The sequence below is a fragment of the Desmodus rotundus genome, chromosome 7 (assembly GCF_022682495.2).
Source record: "Desmodus rotundus isolate HL8 chromosome 7, HLdesRot8A.1, whole genome shotgun sequence".
NCBI classification, from domain to species: Eukaryota; Metazoa; Chordata; class Mammalia; order Chiroptera; family Phyllostomidae; genus Desmodus; species Desmodus rotundus.
Window position 1 is genome coordinate 18,934,770 of NC_071393.1, and position 20,657 is coordinate 18,955,426.

The 20,657-nt window shown below is 55.5% G+C and overlaps 1 protein-coding gene and 1 long non-coding RNA gene across 4 annotated transcripts in view; one reads left to right on the plus strand and one right to left on the minus strand.

Annotated features, from left to right (window-relative positions):
• The window catches only part of KIAA1671 (KIAA1671 ortholog), a 168,334-nt gene that overhangs the window by 19,823 nt on the left and 127,854 nt on the right, over positions 1-20,657 (minus strand). The window lies entirely within an intron of this gene.
• Positions 7,765-19,482, plus strand: LOC123480404 (uncharacterized). Its single transcript, XR_006656409.2, has 4 exons — positions 7,765-9,197; positions 10,990-11,039; positions 11,587-11,664; positions 15,275-19,482. It is a non-coding gene; the product is annotated as an uncharacterized lncRNA (long non-coding RNA).

Consider the following 20,657-nt stretch of genomic DNA (forward strand, 5'->3'; position numbering starts at 1 on the left):
CCAGACGGAATATTTTGGGCTTTGTGAGCCATCCGGTCCCTGTCCCAAATACTCCACCCGGCCACCGTTACCAAGAAAGCAGCGCAGCTGTATGTGAGTGTGTGCGGCTGTGTCCAATAACTTTATTTACAAACAGGTGGCTGGCTGCACTTGGCCCACGGGCCGTTTGCTGACCCCTGCAGCCTGCAGACAGGCTGTCGGCGGACTCATTCACTGCCTGGTCTACAGTGATTGTGGAAGAAGTATTTGCTGGAAGGGTATGTTTCTGAAAATAACTTTTTGCAGGGAGTGGGTATGGGCTCCTTAACCAGAAAAGAGAATGTAGTTGGAGAGGAGGTGGAGAGAGGAGAAGCTATTATGCCTGCATGTATTCTAGGGTGTTTGACACATCCGCCTAAGAAAGAACCCTGAGTCAGGGCAGCGCTTGGTGGCCCATAGCTGACAGGGCAATTCCCAGCAATTCAAGACGTGCACCCCACCCCCTCTGCAACTCTACACCCCCAGCTGTGCTGGGAGCTCTGAGGTCACAGGGCCCAGGCTGGCCTGGTCGCCCTGCTGTCTCAGTGCCACCGGGGGGCGCTGCGCCTTCCTGCCCCGTGTAACCTGCACGAGGACAGAGTGATAATGGTAATGAAAACATGGAAGGCTAGCGCTGAGTGCTGGTGCTGTGCCGTGCTCTTGGCCTTCTAATGCTCTCAGCAGCCCTATGCAGTAGGAGCTGTCACGGACCCATCTTACAGGGGAGGAGACTGAGGCCCTGAGTGGCAGCCTGCCTTCCCAGGGTCACAGAGTTAGAAAGCGGGGGAGCTGAGGTTTGAACCCAGTTTGCCTGATGTCCAGCCTTGAGCTCCTGAAGCTGCTGCATTCTCCTGGCTTTGGCTTGATACAAAGAGCTTTGTGGGGTCCTCAATGAACACGTCACAGACAGAAAAACAGAGAGCTGGGGAGGTGCAGGGGTGCCTGGTCACGCCCAGAGTCTAGGTGCCCTGACTCCATCCCTAGGAGTGTCTGTTGATGGGGGTCTTAGGCCCAGGAAGCGAAGAGGTAGGCCAGCAGGTTAAGGAGAGACCAAGTCCCCAGCTTGTTACACACCCCCAACCCCGGCTCCCATCTTCAGATAAGAAACTGCAGCCTGCAGGGCCCCAGGTTGCACCTGCTCTCCTCACCCCCGTGCCCAGGATGCTGTGCCCAGGATGCTCCACCTGGCTGAGTGCTGCATCCTCCAGGGACCACAGAGAGCGTCAGCCCCTCTGAGAGCTTCCCGACCCCGGGCCTTGGTCGGAGTCCTGTCCCTCAGAGCCCTGACCCCCGGCGGGGTGGGGGGGTGGTTCTAAATCCCTTGCATGATTCTTTGGGTGCCCGTCCCTCCCTGTACACACCCCATCCAAGAGGAGAGAGCTGAGCACTGTCCCCTCTGCACTCCCAGTGCTTGGTTACAATACCTGACGCTTAGTAAGCGCTTAGTAAATAGGAAGAAAGGGAGGGAGGGAATGAAAGGAGAAAGGGGCGGGGAGGGGAAGGGAGGTGGTCAGACCAGAAGGAAATGGACTTGGAAGGAGATTGGGGCTGGGCAGACCCTTCAGACCCCTCTCACAAAGCTGCCAGCAGACACTCCCCAGTAGCCCTTCCTGTGAACTTGGGTCTCAGCTAGTAGGGGTCAGGGCCATCGGTGGGCTTCTGGGCAACCCATAATGCCACCTCAAGCCATAGCACAAGCCAGGCCTTGCCCCTGCCCTGGCCCAATGGCGGGGGTGAGACGCTTCCCAGGGAAAGTCGGTGAGACAGCAGCCGCTAAACCCTCTCAACAGGATCTAAGAACAGTGCAGGTGTGGCCAGGTGCAGCCAGGTGTGGCCAGGTGTGGCAAAGGTGTGGCTGTGTGTATTGGCTTGGATAGGGGCATAGCTCAGGGTCCAGGCTGGTCACTTGGCTGGAGTGATTGTCCATGGACTCAGGACACGCCATGGGCACCCTGAAGGAAGGTGTTGGGGTCACCTGAGATTGGTGGCAAACTTGGGGTGGAGGAAGGAGAGGAGAGAGGTGAAGGAGAGGCAGAGGCAAACGGAGGCAGAGAGAACCAAGAGCCAGGACAGAGCAAGACAAAAACCGAGAGAACACGACCAGGACCGAGAGCCACGCACAGTCAGGCCCAGAGAGAGACACAGGTGAGAGACGAAGAGGCGGAGCAGGGGGTGTGTCTGGGCCCCAGGATGAGGGGCTGGATGGGCCCACCTGGGCTGTGGCGCTGTGGCTCCGCCCACAGGAGCACACCTGTTCCTGGACTCCATCCCCTGACCCATCGTGGCAAATCCGGCTTTGGTTTTTGCTAACTGTGACTGAATCCCACTAACCCTCGATTTTCCCATCTGTAAAAGGGGGAGAGAGGATGCACAGGGGCGGTGGGAGAATTCCCTACAATTTCTGGTGAGAGCTGCACAGGTAAGGCACGTGGTGAGTGCCCAGGAGATGCCAGCTGACCCGAGGAGGATGATCTGTTTAATTCCCAGAACACGTGACTCTAACAGACACTCTGACACTGCGCCCAGGGGAGGCCAACAGGCGCGCCATTCAGCCAAGAACAAAGGGGCTGCCTCAACCAGGTCCCCAAGTATCTCCCTCGACCTGGGCACGAGGCCGCTGCTCCCCTCCACAGGGCACCCAGGGGAAGGTCGCGCCACACAATGAACTGGGCCACAGCTCCGCCCCCCTGCGCACCCGGGCTGCACAGCGAGGGCTCTGGCAGGGACACACTGTCTCCCTGGGACAAGTGCATCGCCCCAAGTGACAGGGACACACGTTTGCAGCTGGTCCTCAGGAGGCGTGTTCGGTTTCTGTCGGGAGTACCCGACAAGGCTGCAGAGCAAGGCTCTGCCCATGGCCTCAGAGGCTATAAACAGAAACGACAGCTGGGTGAGGGCCCCCGGCTCCTGTCACCCTCGGGAGCAGAGTCCCCCAGACTCCAGGAGCCCAGCAGGCAGCCTGGGGCCTGCGTTCCGGGTGTCAGAGGTGAGCAGGGAGACGCTAAGAATTGTAATGACCTCGAACACTCCAGCAGCACTGCCTGTGCCCGGCGCCACATCAGATTCCTTCCGTGGGCCATCTAGTTTAATTCCCGCAGGAGATACTACTAACATCCCCATTTCACAGATGAGGCAGCCGAGGCTCGGAGAAATTAAACAACAACAACGTTAGGCACACACGGCGCCTCCTGTGCGCCAAGTCGCCCATTTCATCGTCCCAACAGCCCTCAGCGGCAGCTACCGTTGCCACCCCCGCTTTCCAGATGAGAAGCCTGAGGCACCGAGAGGTGGAGGGACTCGCCAAGGACGTGACGAGGGAGTGAAGGAGCCTGCTTCAAACCCAGGCGCAGGCTCTGAGTGGACGGCCTGCTACCTGGCCCCTCCCTCTACAACTCCCGTTAGCAGTGTCACTGGGCATCACCCCTCAGGAGACACTTCTGGGCGTGATCTGTCAGCCGCTGGCCGCAGCTGGGGCATCAGCTCCTGCAGGAAGCCTCTCCTGACTGCCTCCATTCGCGGCTGAACGCGGCCTCTCCGTGGGGCCCCACAGAGCCCCCGGGCTCAGCCCACCCGAGAGCCCCCTGTGCCAGGCTGAGCTTGGTGCCGGCTGGACAGTCTCCTCCGAACTGCGAGCTCCCTGAGGGCGGGCGCTGGGGCCTGTTCACCCTCAAAGCCCGGTGCCCAGTTAAGAGGCAGCCACCGTGGAGCGACTGACACTGAACAGGTGAGTGAGTGGGTGAGTGAGTGAGTGAAGGAACGAACCCATAAAGGACCCCCTCTCTAATGCCTGTGAGTAACACTGCTGTTCATTCAAACTCTCTTCATACATTGCGGGACTGTCTGTTTTTCCATATGCCCTGAACAGTTAATCTACATCACCTGGCTGGTGTAGCTCAATGCATTGCGAGCAGGCCTGTGAACCAAAGGGTCGCTGTTTCGATTCCCAGTCGGGGCAAACGCCTGGGTTGCGGCCCAGGTTCCCAGTAGGGGGCGCGCAGGAAGCAACCACACATTGATGTTTCTCTCCCCCTCTTTCTCCTTCCCTTCCCCTCTCTCTAAAAATAAATAAAATAAGCCAGTTTTTCTAAAACACCACATTCAGCGTGCTGACAAACAATGAAAGTGGACAGGCTACCGAGATTTTTTTTTTTAAGGTGCGAGATAGGAGAGATTGATTCAGGAAAGTAGAACAATCTCCTAAATAACCAAGAGCCTTTGTGTAGGGGAAAGGAAGGGGTGTAGAACATTCTAGAAGTACTGAGATACACTTGTATGGAAACAGACAAATTCAACTTCCCTTCGAAGTCTCAAGTCCTATTAATAAAAGGTCTACAGGTCTAAGGTTAGGATGAGCCAAGGGCAAAGAGAACTAGGGTTTTTAAAAAAACGTGTTTAACCTAAATGCCAGGACAACCATAAGGCGGAATGCCATTTATTTGCCGAAAGGAACTGTTCAGAGGGGTGAGGCAGACGTGTGTGTGCTGGTAGGTAATGGCCTCCGAGATGCACTGCCAAGGGGGACAAGCAAGACACGAAACAACAGGTGGCTGGTGTGTGTGAGGAAACAATGTAGCGTGAACACGAACGGTGAGAGTGGCGGGGGAGGGGAGAGAGGCGGACACAGTTTTCATGCTACCTCTTTCTGTATTTTGTAGCGTGGTTAGTAATTTTATAAAAATATGTTTAAAGAGTACAATTCCCTCTAAGTATACAAGTCTTTTGTCTCCAGCGTCTTCGCTTCATGGAACCTGCTCCCAGCCAGCCTGGCTCGGCTCCTCTTAGACAGAGGCTTAAAGCGGTCCAAGCCGAATGCGCTTCTCTTCTCTGAAACATCACACGTCCAAACATCCATCTCTCATGTTTATTTCAGGCAAGGGCTCAACCAGTCAGGGACAGAACTGCAGGCTTGAACACGCAAGTGTGAGCCTGGTGGGAAGGCAGGGAGCTGGCTGTGTCCCCCACTGCCTGAGGACCCCAAATCACCAGGACCTCCCTGGGGCAGGACACAGCTGCCATCTCCACTGTGACCTGTGGCAGCGAGGACTCCAGGGTCTCAGCACTGCTCCACCAGCCCTGCTTCTGGTGGTTTGCCCAGCAGAGATACGGACACAAACCCAGACATGTGCACATGCATGCAACCACACACATGCATGTGCACATAAAACTACATGCATGCAAATCCGCACGTGTGCACGTGCAAAACACATGTGCAGAAACACAAGTGCAAATGCACGCAAACACACATGTGTGCGCACCTACACGAACACACATGCATGCATACAAAACACATGCCACAACATGTGCACATCTATGCTCACACAGAGATGCACACAGGTACACATGGCTACATGCCCGCCCACATGTACACAGAACTTGTACACAAATATACATGTGTGCCTGTGCACCGACACACATATACAACACGTGCACATACATGCACATATACACAGACACATGCACAAACATGCAAGCACGCTCAGATAACAAATATACACGAGCACACAAGTACACAGGCACAGAACACGTGCATACAATGCCCACGTGCATAAAAAGACATCCAGGCAGCTCGCACACCCAGGGATGTTCACAAGAGCACCATGTGCGGTCACAGGTGCCAGTCCGCAGGGTGTGTGACCCTGGCTTATCCCTTCCAGGGAACAATGGCAACACGGCGCTGCCTGTGAGGCCATGGAGACTTTTAAGTGCTGACATGGAGAGGTGTCAGCACCGTTGCAGAAAACTTCCCAAAAAGCAAGGCGCAGAAACCCCCCTTAAACTACCGCCTCGCTCATCCTGGGCCCCAGGGTCACTGGAGGTGTCCAGCGCCAGGTACCCGAGGTCCCCCTGGGCCCCAGAGAGGGTGACAAGGAGGAGGTGACAGGCAGCTCCATGGAGGGCACATGGCAGGGCCTAGGCCTTGAAAAGTGGGTCAGACTGGGACAGGTGTGGGAGAACAGAGAAAGCCGCGCAGGGGAGGGAACAGACAGGCAAGGTGGGGCAGGGAAGTGACACGCTGTCTCTGTTCAGACTCTGCCACGTGGGGGACTGGACGGCCCCTGGGCCGTAGCCCTGCATGGGAGGCGCAGGGGGAGAGGTGGGACCTGCCTCACAGACAAAGGGGCTGGTGGTGTGCGGGGCTGGGATGGCCCTGGCGGGTGGAGAAGAGAGCTCAGCACCTACATGAACGGGGCACCTCTTTTCTGGGAGTGGGGGCCGGGCAGAGGTAGGGGCTGAGCCTGGACCCCACTACTCTCAACAGGCATAGTGGCACCCTTGTTCAGATACACCCAGCCCCCGTGAAGGTGCAAAACCAGTTGCACTGACATTCCATCACCTGGGATGCAGCCAAGGGCTCTGTTTCCTTCTGGTGCCTCGCCCAGGTAGTGGCTTTGTTCTGAGACCCTGCCCAGGGCCCAGGGCGCCGCCCGTTGTAACTCACAACCCAGCCCTTGGTGAGCCAGAGGCCCTGGAAAACGCCCATGCGGATGCCATCTTTCTGGCTAACTCTTCACCGGGGCAGGACTGTCTCCTCCAGTGTTTCTGCCTGCTCATCGCACAGCCCTCTCCGGGTCACCAGTTGGTGAGAGCTCAGAGCCTAAGCCATGAGCTCCGGGGCGTGGCCCCAGCACCACTGGGAGCCAGCTTATCGGCAGGCTGCGAAGACTGGTGCACGGACAGAGCCTAGAGACCTGTTCGGGCAGACACTGAGCCCTGGTACAGCCCACAAACAAACCAACGGGCCCGTCTGGAAGGAGCGGGGGCCACGCAGGCTTTCAGGCAGGCTGGAGGAGCCCGTGTATCCTTGAGGCCAGACCTCCCTGGGTGGGACTTGGAAGTCAGACCCCATGATTGTGCGGGCTCCCAAAGGCGGCCAATACGTGCGGCAAGGTGTCCAGCTACCAAAGGACCCTTTTCTCAATTTGGGGGCAACAACCAGGTGCTGGGGACTAGAGGAAGCTGGCACGGGGCATTTCAGTCCCTCCTGGGGGAGCGCGTGCCACGGCCAGGTGCCCAGCAACACGCTTCGCTGCGTCAGCCCCCACAGGGCCCTCCCGCCAGCCTGTGAAGTGGGTTCTGGTGTTGCAGCATCGCTGGCCCCAATCCCAACCCCAGGGGCCAGGTGCATTTCAGACCTGGGACTTTTCGGATTTTGGAGAGGCAGCAGGCGGGCAGCGCACTGTGTGTATATTGGGAGACAGCCCCCGTGGGGTCTCGAGCAGGGCTCCCCAGCCTCGGCCCTACGGCACATGGTGGGCAGTCCCGTGCACTGTAGGATGCTTAGCAACGTCCCCGTCTGTGCCCACCAGTGCCACCAGCAACCCCTCTCCCAGTCTGGACAACCAAAAATGTCTCTGCACAGCCAGTTCTCCCCCGAGGGGCACAGTCTCCCGCGCTTGAGAACTACGGCTCTAGGTCACCCAGGCTCGATAGGAGCGAAGACCAGCTCTTGGGAGGGGAGTGAACAAAATCTTACTTTTTAATGCATACAGTACATACAGTGTAGCCATGGCATTAAAATTTCATGGAAAAGAATTAAGAAAAAATATTGTAAAAGACCCTTTAGGGGACCATAATGAAGAAACACACAAAAAGTGGGTAAATACTGGTGTAGGGCATCACCCCAAAGGCCAATGTGCTAATATTCCCGGAGCAACATGTACGAATAGTCACACCACGCGGGATAAATAAATTCCACTAATTACTTCACATCCGCACAACTGGGACGGGGCAGTTCTGCCCCAAGTGACAGCTCCGTGGAGTTTGGCATGGTGGGTAAGGGGTTGCAAAATGGTGTTCCACTTTACACTCGCCCCCGCGTGTGTGCGTGTGTGCTCTCGCCGGGGGAGGCCTGCCCGAGGGAGGGGTTTAAGCGCCGCACACAGAGCTCCCACACCATGCGGATGGTGCTGGTGACAAACCTGAACCCCTTGGCGACCAGCGTCGCCTCGAAACTGCACAGGCTCCTTGCCTCTGTCCCAGGGACGCTGCTTCTGGAAGTGATTTCGACGGCGCAGGTGTGTGAAAATGAAGGCCTGATGATGTTTACTGCAGAGCTGTTTATAAGGCAAAATTCTGACTGGAAACAACGGCCACGTCCAGAACCCACGGGGGCCCAACTGAGCAAACCTGGGAAACGGGGCCTGGGGCAGCCAGCGGAAGTGAGGCTGCGGGTCCGTTTCACGGGCATGGGAAGGGTCTCATCGGAGGGAAATGGAGGAGAGCTCGGTGCAAAGGTTCTGGAGAATAATTCTGCTTTATTGGTTTATCTTCACATGTGCAGAAATATGTATACATATTGTACATACAGTGCATTATATTGTGTGCAGTATAATGCATCTACGTGTAAAAATGCGTATTTTAATCTGTGTGTATATTTATTATATTTTAATATATGTGTATATATTTTGCACGTATATGCAAAAAACCTTAAGGACTATAGACATGTTACAAGGACTGTTTCTAGGGGGTGAGACACTTAGTAATTTTTTCCTTTTATTCCTTCTTATCTGTGGTCTTATTTCCCTCATTTGCAGGGGTGTCCAAACATTTGGCGTCTCTGGGCCACACTGGAAGAAGAGTTGTCTTGGGCCACACGGTAAATACAAGGTGACACGTAATCATTAAAAATCTCAATGTTTTAAGTACATTTACGATTTGGTGCTGGGCCGCATTGGTAGCCCTCCCGAGCGGCATGCGGCCCGCGGGCCGTGGGTCGGACGCCCCTGTGAGCAGGTTTGGTTTTTGTAGTTTCTCAGGAGGACAAGGACCCAGAACACACCTGCCAGGCGAGCACGGCAGCGGCCTGGCCCAGGGCGGAGGAGCAGCAGCATGTGGTGCGGCCCTTCCCGTTCTCCCAGCCACAGTGACAGTCGGCCGAGTCTCTCACAGGCACAGACGGGTTCCCACCCCGGGGTTTTGCTGCCTCATGGTTGCATTCTGTTTCCCAGGCCTCGTTGTTATGCGACACCAAGAGGCCAGGAGGCTGACACCCAGGAGACAGACAAGGGGGCAGGGGAACAGCCAGCCCAGCACAGAGCAGGCAGTGCCTCCCTGAGAACGTCCTCCCCAGTCCTGCCCTGGACTCCCAGCCATCTCCTTGGCTTAGCACAGATGGGGGTCAGGGCTCAGACAGCCCCCAGGGGTCGCTGGCCATGGCTCTTATCAGCTGTGTGACTCAGGTGAGTTCTCAGAGCCTCGATGTCCCCCTCTGTAAAAATGGGGGTCACCACTGTCAGGCAGCAGCAGCCAGCCTCTCGGGCCAACTGGGTTTGCTCCCCAGAGGCTCCCTTCCACTACAAGGCTAATGGGTCCCAGGGCCTATGTCAGGGCACAGCAAAGGGATGGAGAAGCCCCAGCATTTGAGGGAAATGTAAGTTGCTGAAACTCGCAGGACTTAGTGGGCTGAGGGAGACCATTAGCATAACCCCTGGCATCCAGTTTCAGCAACAGGACAGAGGCTGCTGCCACCACCGCTGCTAGAGAATGTGGGAAGGGTCCCCAGAACCCGTCCGGGAAGGGCGTAAGGATGATGGGTGCTGGGCAGGAACACGGCCGGAAGGGGAGTTTGGGGTGGGGGGTGGGCAGCAGGGTCTTAGGCGGTGATGGTAACCAGCATCCCAGAAAATCGAGGTGCAGCTTGCCCCTCCCTGATGCCCATCCGCACCTCCAGGGGCTGGGAGGTTAGCTGCAGACCATGCAGGTCACAGGGATTCAAGGAAAAGGGGTGTCAGGTCGGCCTTGGGGTCAAAGAGACCCCGACTCCAATCCTGACTCACTGTCACTTAGAACCTGTGTGGCCTTGGGCAAGTCACCCTACCTGTCTGAGTCTCAGCGATGGCAGAGAACCACCCCAGCGACCAGCACAGAGGCCAGCCTCACACGGGCCAATGATCTACGAGACTGTGAAGAGCTGAGTGCTCGGCCCGGCACGTGGTTGGTACTCAAGGAGTGAGCACACTTGTCACGAAGCTCAGGAGTCAGAGTCCCCTCTCTGTGGCTCTGGAACCAGCAGGAGACGCAGAGCCGAAGAGGCGGCGTGATAATAGAAGCTTTTAGGAATTGAGCGTTTTCCAAATTCTTGGCACAGATCTCTGCGGCGCCAGCATGCCAGCCGACCTCCCTTAGCGGATCCGGCAGAATTTATAGGAATTGAAAAGATGCTTGCAGCATTGACTACCCTTGACTTCCGGAAAATAAGACCTTGGCTATAAACATTGCTTTCTGGAGGGGTAACCACAGCAATTATGGGAGTGAGATGCGACTAAGACACAGGGCAGGTCGAAGACCCCTGGGTGGGGCAGAAACCTCAGCTGAGCCCACCCACCACCGCATGCCTTTGCCAGGCTCCGAGGGGCGAAAACCCAGGTGAGCTGGGAGCTCCTGGGCTGTCATCTCTCCCGGGGCCAGTGCCGGCTGGACAAAGTCCAAGCTTGTTGGCCGGTCACTTGCAGCCCCCAGGACACCTCTCGGCTGGCTGCTCCTCTGGCTTCAGCAGTACTGGACTTATGTGTGGTTCTGCGACAAGCAATGCCACTGCCTGCTACTGTGGCCCTCTGCCCGGATTCCCGTCCCTGCCTGGTCTGCTGGAGCACTGCGGCTCCACCTTCAAGCCCCAGGTCTCCCTGTGCAGGGGGGCATGCAGTCCTTATACAGAACGCTCCTAAAGCCCTGACCACCTCCACCTCCGCCCCCGCCCCTGGCTAAGTGCCTCTGAGGGCTGGGGCCACACGGGTTCACGTCTCTCCCCACCACCACCCCCAGGCCCAGAACAATATAGGTGCCCAGTGAATGTTTGAGGAGGGAGGGAGTAAGAGTAGAAGGGAAGAAGGGAGGGAGGGAGGGAGAGAAGGAAGAAGAGAGGGAGGAAGAAAAGGAGGCAGAGGGAGGGAGGAAAGACCATGGCCCAGGCTGTGGACAGTAGAAAGGTACTCAGGCACTAAATGACCAAGGCGCCAATGTCCTCATCTACAGAACTGTGGACAAGAGGACCCACCTCTCCAGGCTGTCACAAATTACATGCAGTGAGTACAAAGACCCTAGCACACAGGGAGCCCTTTCTCCTTCCATTCATTCATTTAAGCACCTACTATGTGCAGACACTGGGAACCAGGGGGTTAGTCCTTGCTCTGGGGAAGCTGGTGGTCTGGGGGGGAAACAGACAGGATACAGAACAGAGTAGATTACAAACCACAGAGCAAGGTGGTCCGAGCCTTGGAGGGAAACAAAGCAAGGCAGGGGCTGAGGAGCCTGGGGGCTGGGGTGGGGGCTGCAATTCTAAACAGGGTCAGGGTCAGGGGGAGTCTTTCTTCTGAGACGTTGGAGCAAAGATCGGAAGGAGGTGAGGGTGACAGCCACGCAGATGTCCAAGAGGGGGGCGTCCCAGCAGGAGGGACGGGCCAGGGCAGGGGACTGGAGGCACCACCGTTCCCACAGGCAGCATTTCTGGCACTTGGTGTGCTGATTTAGGAGTCTAGGTGGAAGCCAACCCCACCCTCCCTCTCCCCATCCCCAAATCACATTCTAGGTCTACCATTCCCTCTGCTCACTCAAGCCTTGAACTTCCCACAGGAAAACAGGAATCAAGAACATAAGGTGTGAGGTGCTTTCTCCACCCTGCTGACTGCCGAGACTGACCCCGAGTGAGAGGTAAGAGGAAGGGGCAGGAGGCCAGGGCCAAGGTCACCCTGCTCCTGCCTTGATTCCCAAACAGGCCCGCTGCACTTTGCTCTCTCACGTTGGAGCACTGATTGGGCACTGCCTCTCTCCACGCAAGACCCTTCGCCGGGTACATTCGCCACTCTCATTCCAAATACGAAAACCAGACCTGAGGCCTTCCAATGTTCCGCTCCCACTGGGGGAGGGGAGCACATTAGCCACATTTTCCAGGCGGGGAAACAGGTTCAAAAGGAAGTGACCTGCCCGGGGACACACAGGCGCCAAACCCAGGCAGCCCAGATCAACTGTTTCCTTGGTTACCTTCCCCGCCTCCACTTACTCTAACCAGGGCTACAGCAGACAGAAGTCGGCTCTGGGAGCCGCTCTCGTCCCCAGCTGTAGTCGTCACAAAATAACATTTCAGTGATCTGCTGGTGAGGCCTGGCGGCAAGCCTGGGACAAGCCTGAAGTGCAGGCAAGGGATTTGTTTGAGCAACACAGTTGGAAAGGTTCTGGGACGCGGAAATCCAAGTGTCCCGGTGGATCTGAGGTCAGACAGACCTGGGTTTGAGTCCTGCTCTGCCACATGCCGGCTGTGTGACTCGCTTTACCTCTCTGAGCCCATGCCAGGTTCATTATTGTTTATACTATTATTAGATTCTGCCAAACCTGGATAGGGCACACACGGTGGCCGAGGGGGATTACAAGCAGGTCCCTCCTGGCCACGGCCCTGGGACATGCCAGCAGACACTCTGTGGCCTTGGGGGAGTCACGGTCTCTGTCACTACCCCAGGGGCAGCTCCTTGGCGGAGGCTCGTCTTTGTGACCCACGTCTGCAGCCTGCGCTGTGAGGGGATGAAAGCTGGGTCCCAGCCGCCGCCCCCTGGCTCCCCCCAGGCTTTCCGACTCTGGGACACCTCCAGTCTAGTGGGTTTTTAACTCAGCCCACCCCCCTTGGGGAAAGAGCCAGAGGCGTTTCTTATTCTTCCTCCAGCTCCCTAACTGCAGCATGCTGACAGGCAAGGGATGGTTTCCAGCAATAATTAGGGCACCCGCACGAGGCCTGGGGCCTCAGGTGGGCCCTGTGGCTGTCAGGTGGCTCTGGGGGGACCAGGATCCATGCACTGTCCTGAAGGGACGGGATTCCCGGCTCACCTGGATAGGGCACGCACGGTGGCCGAAGGGAATTACAAGCAGGCTCATCAAGCACTGTGGGAGCGAAAGAGCATTTTCCCCCGAATTCAGAGGTCACACCCCTTGCTCTTTTTCTCCATTTTTGCAATGAAACATTGTCAGATACTGATGTTAGCTGTACGGGGACCCTGGCGGTGTCGGGGCTTACAATGAGGGAGGCTCGCTCAGGACCTCCCAGGAAAGGAAGCAGGTTCAGAGTGTGAGCGCCGGTTGAGGCAGGCCTGGATTCCAAGGCCCGCTCTGCCCCTGCGTGGCCGTGGGGCCCTGGGCAAGTCCCTCAGTCTCACCCGGCCTCACTGTCCTCATCTGTACAATGGGGTTGTAATCGCACTCAATCCCCTCGGCTGCTGTGAACACCACACGAATTCCTGGTTTAGGTCTGGCGAGTTTGATTCTGCTCATGTGAGAGGCCATGTGACTCTGAACAGTGTCCCGGCCCAAAGTCCACACTGCTTTGTCAAACCCTAGAACTGCTGGAAGAGCTTCTCCAGTGGCCTGGGGCAGGGGAGGGATGTCATCTACTGAACTGGACCCAATGGACAGCCAGGGGCCAGGAGTCAATGTAAAGTTTAATAAGGAGGACACCGGCCTGTATAAAGGAGCTCAGAGGAGCCGGATATGTATACAAACTACTAGGGTCTAAGTAACATAGCTGAGTGCCGACTGTTTGTCAAGTGGGAGACAAAGCAGGGAGGACTACCTGGAGGAGGAAGCATGTGAACTGGACTTTGGAGGATGGGAATACCACCAAGAAGTAAAGATGAGGGGGATGGAAGCAAAGATGTTCCATGGAGAAGGATCTTCAGCAAAATGATAAATGTAGAAAAACTTAGAGCATTTAAAAAGCTAGTTTATAGCACTAAAAATTTTTTTAAAAAAAGGAAAAAGTGAGAGAGCATGAGTTGTGTTTCTTATATGCCAGGCAGACACTTCCACAATGAATCCCCTCAAAAACCTTATGACATAGATACTATTATTATCGCTCTCATTTTGCAGAGGAAGAAACAGGACCATACGCACAGTACATACGCCCAGGACCAGGATCAACTTGGTCCAGCCTAATCCCAAACCCAGGCTGTCCTAGTTTTTCAGAGCTTTGCCCTCAGGCAAAGGGTGGGGAGCACACGTCTGCCTCAGCCGGGGCCCACAGAAAGTGCGGGGTGACATCTGTCAGAGGCGTGAGACTGCAGCTAGGGCTCAGCCTGTGCCTGGGCGCAGGAGCCCCATCTGTCAGATGAGAAGTGGGAGCCAGAGGAGCAGAGACCAGCGTTTCGTGTTTCAGAGCTGGCAAGGATTTACGGAAAGGAAGGGCGGGAGGGAGGAAAGGAAGGACAGACTGGCAGGGAGTGGGCCACGCTGGGCAGTCGGAGTTTTCACCTGCTACATCAGGAGAAACCCCAGAGAAACCCAACTTTGCATTTAACAGCAATCCATCTCAAAATGGGTTTTTCAAATATGTGAACACCCGCCACTTAGCCAAGCACACGGTTGTCTAACCACTATGCTGTACACCCGAAACTAATACAGAATGATATTGAATGTCAACTGTAATTGAAAAGTAAAACTCAAGAAACAAGTAAATAAAAAAATATTTGAACACCCTCGAATAGCGCCAAACTTCATTTCCAAACAACGTTTGGCAAACCCGGTCCCTTCTGCACGAAGGCAGCGTTTCTCCTTCTGCCTCCTCGTTGGCTGCAGACGCACAGGGGCAGGAGGCCTTGCCTGTGGCCTGGAGTCTGCACACCGTGTGCCCAGACGACAGCAACCAGGAACTGGCCCCCCCCACACCGAGCAGGGGTTCCAAGTTCAAGGACAGGAGCTGCCAGACCGACAGGGACAGCACCCCACTAGCCTCAGCCCGAAACGCCGTTTGGAAAGCCAGACCTGTAGGCCAGATGGCAGCCGGTTCCAGGTTCTGGAAATTCACGGGGATCACGCGCTCCCCGTGGTGAAAGAACCAGTTTGGCGGCTCTTTTGTGGCCTCTGAAATCTCTCGCTCACGGCGTGAGAAGACTGTGGGAAGGGATCGGATTCTGCAGCTGGTGGACAGGGTGGTGCACGCGGCCGGCTTTCTCCTTCTCGGGTAACTGGGTATCGGCGCCATCTCAGCGGGGGAAACATTCTGACGAATTAGAATATCTACCTCTTTGGGGCTCCCGTTGCTAGGCAACAAGAGGCTGCTGCTACAGAGCACATCCCACCCCCTGCCCGCTGGGACTGGAGTGTGGAATTACGGGGTACTTCGGATGTTAAAGGTCTGCCTGCAGAAATGCTTGATAGAGACTGTGTGGCTCATTAATTCTTAATCTTGAGCAAATAACCATTTTTGTGGTGTTTCATACATTGTAAAGTGCTTCCTTGTGGCTAACCCCATTGTGTTTTCCTTTCATCCATCCCTACACAGCAAGGACTGTGGTTGTCCCCACGCAGAGCCAGGCTTGGCGAGAGAGAAGGGGGCTTGCCCAAGGTCCCGGAACTAGTGCTACTGGAGCCAGGGTTCCGATTCACAGCTACTGAATTCCAGGCTTTGGAAGATGCCAGATAGACCCATGAACTCACGGTGTAAATCAAAACCACCGGAACTCAGCTTCAGGACGGAAGAAGTGTGAATCCACTTTGATGGACTATCTTTGTAAAATAAAATAAATACGGGAGATGCACGGCTCCCCAATCGGCTTCACTGAGCACGGTGGGGTAGGGGGTTAAAAAGCTGTAGGCCACCCCCAAAGCCCTGGCGGTCAGAATTTTTTTTTTTTCTGATTACAGAAGTTACATGTTCCCCTGTAAAATACAAATGCAGATCTAGACATTAAGATATGTACGTACTAATAAGAAAACGTTATAAGAAAATAACCACCACCCACAATCCCACTGTCGAAGAGATAAACTGTGGGCGAATTAAATTCGCTCCCTGTCGGATTTCTGAGCGGCAGCTCACCCAGCTGGGGCCAGACTGCAGGGGCAATCTGCCAGGGCCATGGCTCACTTCGCGGCTGGTTCTCCCAGGAAAGCTGAGGAGCGACTACTGGGAGACGCCAGGCCCTGCGTCTCCCCTGCGTCTCCCCTGTTGTCTAGTCTCATGTGGGGGGAGGCTCCGAGGGGCAAGTCCCAGGAAAAGTCCAAGAGCTCTATTTTTGCAGCCCCCTCACTTTCTCCCTCCCTTACGTGTGTGGTCAACATCCCGGCCAGAAGCCGGGGTGACTGTTAGTAACATCGATGACTATTTATGGAATGCTTACTTTGACACAGGCATTTCCTACACCGGTAACCTGCCCAAAGCTGCCCACGACTCCCACGGCCGCCCACTGCATGCAGAGTGAACCCTGAAGACCTTCCCACGTCCTGCCAGGCCCTCACTCCCCACCGCCGCTGCCCGCCACGCCATCACAGGGCCACCCACCTTGGCTCACTGCCTGTGTCAGGCAGGCCTGAGGCACACCCTCACCACAGCCCCAGCCTTGTGCGACCCTTCCCCTGAGGGGGCCAAGACCTGCACAGATGCCACGCCCATGTTTACATCACATCACAGAAGACTCTGCCTCTATGGCCAACTTGCTCTGTGGGGCATCGACCTGTCAGCGTCTGCAGGCCACACCGGATGGAGAAGAGTTGTCTTGGGCCACACAGTAAATACACAAATACTAACGCAAACAAAAAAATCTCATAATGTTTTAAGTGAATTTATGATTTTGTGTTGGGCCTCATTCACAGCCATCCTGGGCTGTGTGTGTCCCTTGGGCCGCGGGTTGGACACCCCTGCCAGAGACTCTCCCTGCTGTCCCGACAGAGCGCTGGGCCACACTGAGAAAGCCCACATGGCAACAAAGTACGGCGGCCTCTGGCCGACAGCCCAGAGCCCCAGTCCTCAGCCTGTAAGAAACTAAAGTCTGCCAGCATCTGGAGTGGATCTGGAAGGGGGATGTTCCCCAGTCATGCCATACCCGCCTCCCCTAGCACACAGTAGGCCCACAAAAAGCAATTGCTGAATAGAGGAATGGTCTCAGCAAGTCCATGTGACATCTTTGTCAACTACAGAGTGTTAATGACATTTTTGAAGGGGAAGAAGAAACTAAGGCTCAGAGGGGCCAAGTGAGTGACCCAAGGTCACACAGCAAGGAGGTGGCAGAGCCAGAATCCAAGGCCAGTCTGGCAGACGCTCACCTGGACACCACACACAGCCTCTCCTCCCACCTCCTAGGGCCTCCCCTGTCCCCAGGGAGGCCTGCTTCTGTTCAGGCTCCTCCTCATGGGAGCAAGGCTGGAGGCCACAGCCCCCCAAGCCTCCAGGGTCCCACAGCCCTCCCCAGCGAACTATACCAAAGGGGCCTCAGCTCCCCCTCCTCCTTGCTACATAATTGCCTCTCCAAGCATACCAGGCAATAAGCATTTATTTTACAAATGTTTTCAGAGCAGAATCCCCAGAATTTCCAACCAAGAAGAGATGAACACAAATGCTCAGGAGACCCCTTAAGACTACGCCCAGACCCCTTATTAATTGTTCCCACGCTGCCTCTCTGTCAGGGCTGGCGGGGGCGGGATGTGGCTCGCTGGGGCTTCTCTCTGCTTACGCACGCACGGAAGCTGGGCTTTCCTCTCCCTTGGAGAGAAGAACCGGTGGGGGTGGAATTCCCAGGCCAGCGAAGGCAGCACATCTCCCTGGGCTCTGTGGAGCCCTCCTGGGCAGCCCACAGCCCCAGACCCCTGATTCTGGCAGATAAGCATCCGGTTCTCAGCAGGTGCATGCATGGTAAGTGCAGCCCACCCACCTGGCGCGCCCTAGGCCCCCAAGGTCTGCTCAGCAGCACCTCGGTGGGCTGGTGAGACACAGGCCTGCACTTCTTTCAAGAACTCTGAATGCCGTTGAAGAACTCTGTTATTTGAAGGTTTTTCCCACCGCCGCAGGTCGACAGCTCACCTCCAGGGTGAACCAACAGGTGAATGAATAAATGGAAATGTCAGGATCAAACACTGTGCTGTACTTGATAATGGGAATGTGTTCGACTTGGCTCCTTGATAAATCCAAGAACCAAGAGCACAGTTACTCCCAAGCGTGGCTTGCACGGCAGGGAAGGAAACAGTGGGGCCGTTTTCTACAGATAAATCTGTAAAGTTCATGCTGAGATTTCGGCAGGCCGATGCAGGTGTTGTCACATGGCTCACCCTAGCCAATGAAATGTGAGTGGAAGTGATGTCATTTATTTCCAGGCAGAAGCTTGAAGAGCCAAGGGATGGCCGTCCATGTTCATGTTCCCTCGGCCACACAACTGGCCATGTCCTAGGCAAGCTGATCCATCAACCTGGGCCCTGGACTGACGATGGCGTGAGACACAGACATAGCTAATATCCATGGACAGGTAGAGAGCTCCAGAAAGAAATGTGTTTTTCTGTTTTAACTACTGAAGTTTGGGAGGGGGGTTGTTTGTTACTGCAGCATAACCTAGCCTACCCTGACAGATACAAAGGCAAACCATTTTTGAGAGAAGTACAAGGAAAACGAGCCATCACATACTGAAGATCGACTGCAGGACAGCCACTCACTCACTCGATGTATTTAAGAGAAGCCACTTTGGAGGCAGACAGGCCCTGTTCTCTGCTTTTTGGCTGGGTGACCTTAGGCATCAGTGGCTTGACCTCTCTGGGCCTTGGCCTCCCCCACTGCACACTGTTTACTTGTTGGAAACTTTCCCAGCGAGGAGCAGGAGGACAAAATGAGTGACTCTTATTCTGCTTTGAAAGAAAATCCCTTGATGAGAACGTGATGGCTAGAAACCGTCCTCGGGCAGAAAGAGAAACAGAGACGTAGAGAAGCTGGTAAACCGCACCCACCCTGCTTTCCCCAGCACACGCCCGATTCACCTACGAATCAGTGGTGAGCTTTGGAAATTAGGCAGACAGACAATGGGCCTCCAACAGAAACAGAAGAGATTAATCTCAAGTATCCTTGTTTGTGACCTGCCTCCGTTAGGCCCAGTTACTGGCTGTTGCCAAGTCCTTCCGACTGAGGGCAACCAGGGCGGTAAACACCATCCCACGGTTCCACCACACCCCCGGCCTTTACCGACAGACCGCACGGGCCTGGGGGATGTAGGACAGAGAACTCTGGGTGTGGAGCTGGCGGCTGCTGCTACGATGGCTGCTGACATCCATACCTCCTGTCCCAATATTCTAAAAAATACAGAAATGATTTCACGTTTGAAGCACAACGCATTACTCTTTAGAAAAAAGCAAAATGTAGAAAGTCAGTAACAAAACTCCGTGGCTTGCCCATGGCAGACATCAATAATCAATCGCAGAACTGAGCCCAGATAACCCCGGGCAGCCACTGCCGGTCATTTAGCATTAGCAGGTGGCTGCAGACCTATTGGGTACCCTGCTGCTGGCTCACCAGTTGGTTATCTTTTATCAGAATCGTGGGATTACGGAGCTGAGAGGTATGGGAGAGGCCATTCTAACTCTGCCTTGTGTCTAGAGCATCCAGCCCCTGCTTGCTTTCCACCAGAGACAGGAGACTCCCCACCTCACATTCCCTAATGTCTGCAATGGCTGTATAACCCTGAATGCCTACAGCTTCAAACATGTATCCCAGTCATGGGACCTGTCTAATCTGCTGCTGGGGAGAACTTTCTCGTTTGCTGTTAAGTAAAAGCCCCATCACTGGTCTAGGTTCTGCCTTGGAGACACCCAGAACAAAGCGCTTCACCCCTGTACCACAGGGGCCTCCTTGCAGAGTTCTGCAGGTCTGCCCTGAGCTTCGTCTTCTCTGGGACACACACTCAGGCGTCTTTTGCTATGATCAGAATACACATGAAACGCCGGCATGCAGAAGAGGCTCAGAAACTGGGCAGAGGACCCCGCGTGGCACCTATGGGCCAATGGGGGCAAAGCGGGGGCAGGATTTTCTCTGGCCCCACCAAGGGGTCCTGCCAGAGCACTGGGACTAAGTTCCTGGCTCCCCAACTCCTGGTCTTGGGTTGTTCCCATGACGCCGAGTCCCAGATTCACACTGTCCCCCTCTTCCAAGGGGACAGGACCAGAAACACCACAGTCAGGCTCAGTGTAGGGAGAAAACATGGGCTCAGAGTCCTCCAGACCTGGGTGCGAATCCTGATGTTTACTGGCTGTGTGACTGGGGTAAGCCTCTTGACGTCTCTGAGTCTTGGTTTCTTTCTCCAAGAAACAGGGACCATGATGCTAATGGTGTGTGCGCGCACGCATATGTGTGTGGGAGAGGCAGGGAGAGAGGGAGAGGGAGAGGGAGAGAGAGGAGGGAGTATATAAAAAGAGAGAATGAAATGGAACTATATGTGAAGGGCTCATACCATCTGGCACATAAAGCCCAGAGTAGCTTCATAAGGACTATCAGCTCCCTCCCTCCTCCCTCCTCCCTCCTCCGTCCTCCCCACTCTACACAGGCCCAGGGCAGCTTCCAGCTCAGAGCTCCGGTTAGCTGCAGAGCTTACAGCTCCGGGTGGCGTTACGGTTAGGCTCACAGGCTCAAGTCCAAAGCCCCACACCAGACGCCGATTCTGCAGCCTCCCAGGCATGTGACCTTGAGCAGGGCATTTCACTCTGCTGAACCTCAGTTCCCAAAACTGTAAGGCAGACAACAACACCCACCTCACAAGACGTCTGTAAGGGTTAAAAGCACCACAGCATGAGAAGCACCTGGGGAAGCCCTGCACACGGTAAGCACTCAATAACTCATTGCCATCGGGTGGCTGCTGTGTAGCTCTCCCCAGGGACCTGGAAGGTGGTGTTGGTAGGACCCATGAGGGCAGCCGAGAAGG